Source organism: Camelina sativa, chromosome 2 (genome assembly GCF_030686135.1).
Source record: "Camelina sativa cultivar CO46 ecotype springtype chromosome 2, ASM3068613v1".
Classification (NCBI taxonomy): domain Eukaryota; kingdom Viridiplantae; phylum Streptophyta; class Magnoliopsida; order Brassicales; family Brassicaceae; genus Camelina; species Camelina sativa.
In genome coordinates, this window is record NC_141881.1 from 12,437,914 (window position 1) to 12,441,576 (window position 3,663).

The 3,663-nt window shown below is 45.1% G+C and overlaps 1 non-coding gene across 1 annotated transcript; it reads left to right on the forward strand.

The window, feature by feature from the left end:
- Positions 1-2,065: 2,065 nt before the first annotated feature.
- On the forward strand, positions 2,066-2,172 carry LOC147948502 (small nucleolar RNA R71). Its single transcript, XR_015586006.1, has one exon. It is a non-coding gene; the product is annotated as a small nucleolar RNA R71 (small nucleolar RNA).
- Positions 2,173-3,663: the final 1,491 nt, after the last annotated feature.

The window sequence follows — 3,663 nt, forward strand, 5'->3', positions numbered from 1 at the left end:
TGGGACAAACCCAAAGTAGGAAAAAGAGTACAGCTCCTTCTAATGGCTTAGGGATGTCTTCACACTGGCGTGATGGTGAAGACACTCAATTCAAGCTTCCCAAAGCTGGTTGCGGCTCAATGTGCCTAAGTGGTGATGCTAACCTCGGGTCCTTTGTCCGTAGGTTGAAGCTTGGCCTTGAAGTACTCAAGAGGTGAAATGTTTTGCTCCTCCAAGTTGATTCTTCGTTTGGTCGCCTTGCTGGAGCTCCCTTGGTCGCGTTGAGGCTCCTGGGAGGGTCGCCGGTGCCTTGGCCGCGTTCGAGATAGGCGTTCTGTCCATGTCCGATGCTTCTCCGTCATGCGTCTCGGAGCCGTCCGGGACGTCTCGGGCGTCTTGGTCAAGGGGTCGAACCCGTGATCACATCAATCCCCTTCTTGACATCAATGACTGCTCCAGCTGTAGCTAAGAAAGGCCTTCCCAGGATTAGTGGATCTTTAGGATCTTCATCCATTCCCAGCACCACAAAGTCAGTAGGAATCTCAGCATGTCCAATTTTGATGGGCAGGTTCTCTAATAGACCATGAGGCAATCTAGTAGTCCTATCAGCCAATATTAAGCGGAGGTTGCATGACTTGTATTCGTTGAATCCTAGCCTCTGAGCTACAGAGAGTGGCATGAGGCTTACTGAAGCACCAAGGTCGCATAGGCACTTTTTGAAGGCCAATGGACCTAGAGAACAAGGCAAGGTGAAAGAACCAGGGTCCTCTAGCTTTTTTGGGATAATCATCTTCTGAATAACAGCCTTGCATTCATGAATAACCCCACCTATGTCATGCACTACCCTCTCATCTTCCAGAGCCTTAGCTTGAGCTCCTTTAGCTATCTCCTCCTTCTCTTTGGTCTTTTCGGTTACCAAGTCAGTTAAAAACTTTTGATATTGAGGCACAAGTGCAAATGCATCAAGCAAAGGCATCCTAAGTTCAATCTCCTTGACTTGGTTTTCAAACAGAGTTTTATACTTCTCAGTAAGCTGCTTCTTAAACCTCACTGGAAATGGTAGAGGTGGCTTGATGGTGGAGGAATGAATCTCACAGGTTTATCCTTGGGAGCAGCGGGTTCTTTAGTAGCTTCAGGATCAGATTGCTTGGCTGACTTAATTGGATCCTTGAGCACCTCGACGGGATCCTTTATCTGAACTACATCTTGAAGAAAATCCTCCCCATCTAAACTCTCATTGTCCTCAGTGAGCCGTACATCTACAGCTTTTCCAGGTAGTTGGCCAAGTGTTGGGGTAGAAGTAGAAACAGTCTTGCCTTCCATGTACTTCATCTTGGAGCTAAGAGCTTCAAACTTGACATTAAGATCATTGTATGAACACTCCATTCGCTGACTGAGTTCAGCAAACTTCTTAGCAGTATCTAGAGAACCGCTAGCTTGACCCTGAAGAAGTTGTTGCATCATTTGCTTCATTTCTTGATCTGGGGCTGGAGTAGGCTGAACTGGTTGAGGGCGGAATCCTGGTGGTGGTCCTGAGAGAGCTTGGTAACCTTGCTGGAACTGTTGTTTAGGGACGAATCCCTGATTGTAAGGCACAAAAGGTTTTTGTTGACCTAGTTGTTGCTGTTGAGGAGGGTACACCTGATCCTGTGGATTTGCAACGTTGGTGCTCCGGTAAGACAAATTGGGGTTCGTCTGATAGGGGTTGTAACCCTTGTTGTATCCACCTTGATTCTGGACGTAGCTGATCTCCTCAGACTGCTCACCCTCCCCATCTTGGACGTGAAAAGGTTCACCCTCAGATACGAAGTGGATGCTCTTTTGTTGGTTGAGCAAGAGGCGATCAAGCTTGTCATTAACATTCTTGAGGTCTCTCTTGTACTTCTCCTCAGAGCCAGCATCTCCTCTAACTGTGCGATCATAGTCGTCATGGTAGTTGCCATCAGACTGGGCGAGATTTTCGACGAGTTGCCAACCTTCATCTACGTCTTTGTTCAAGAAGTTGCCATTTGAAGCAGTGTCAAGCAGCATGCGTATCTTTGGAAGTACACCACGGTAGAGAGTGCTCAGCAGTGACTCATTGCTAAAACCATGGTGTGGACACTGGCTGTGGTAACCCTTGAAACGCTCCCATGCTTCACAGAATGATTCGGAGCTCTTCTGAGTGAAGGTGGAAATCTCATTCCTGAGACGTGCTGTTCTGGAGTTGGAGAAAAACTTGGCCAAGAATGCTTTCTTGCAACCATCCCAGGTGGTGATTGATCCCTTAGGAAGGTTTTTCTCCCATTGATGAGCCTTGTCTCCCAGGGAGAAAGGGAAAAGGCGCAACTTGTAACCATCCTCACTCACACCGTTGATCTTGGTGAGACTGCACAGACGGTCGAACTCGTCCAAGTGGTCGAGTGGATCCTCCATAGGCAACCCGTGGAACTTGTTTCCTTGGATCATGGAGATCAGGCCACTTTTGATTTCAAAGTTGTTGTTCTGCACGGCGGGAGGGACGATTCCAGCACGCTGAGTATGAGTGTTTGGTGCATCCCCAGCACCAATGTTTCGCGGTCCGTGATGTGGTTCATGCTGTTGTTCCATAGTGACTTGTGTGGGATGATCAGTGGGTTGACGAGCTTGTCGTGGGCATTGCAATCGGTTGATTTCGTCGATAACAGGAACGAGATTCTGATGCCCTCTTGATCTGGTGTGCATGCAAGGTTGCAATCAATAGGTACCTGAGATGCAAAACAAACAAGCAGACAACCAAAACAAGTCAGTACCCAGAATGATAAGTGTAACAGAACTTAATCTTGCAAAACTTGAAATCTTAAATGTAGCAAAACGAATCCCAAATGACAACGGCGCCAAATTGATACTAAGATTTTTGTGTATCTATCCTAGCAGGTCTCAATTAACCTTATGTAGTTGTAGTACTTAAGGTGTCAATCCAAATGGGAAACTTTACTAGCAATCAAGATGCAATCAAGAAATCACAAGTCAAGCCAATTCAAAGAGAGTGTTTGTCTAACAGTCCTAGAATTTACGATACGAAAGGAAAATAAGTCACAGAATTAGAAACAAGAATGCATGACAAGAGGCGAAAATGAATAAAAACATAAACGAGTCTAAGCATGAACTAAAAGGCAAGAAACGAAACAGTCTCAGGAATGTAATAAAATTCAGAAAGAAAGAGGTCCTAAGGATGGGAGTAATTGATGTCGGTGGAGTATCCTAGTCTATAGAGTATTTAACATGCCACAAGCAAACCATCCCTAAACAATGAACATCATTTCTTAGCTAATCCAATCTCTTGACAGAAGCTACTCAAACTCAATCACTTCCAAACCTAGCTCTCGCTAGAGAAACATAATCGAGCATGGCATGAAAAACAAGTTCATTCACGTCAACAAACATCCTAGACAACTAATCTCTTAGGCTAGGAACGTAAGTCTCTGGCACTAGTTGGTCAGACATTTCATCGAACACCTTTTGGATGCGGAAATGTCTAAAACCCAGTTCCAATTTATCAGAGAGAAACTAGTATTTCTAACTCTAGTCCAGAAAGGAATCATACAATCAAAGCTTAAACACACTACATCCTAAGATCCTCCACCTAATCTATCCCATCCTCAAGAACTACTACACTACTCAGATCCGAAAATCATCATCAAAGATACAAACTCAGAAACATTG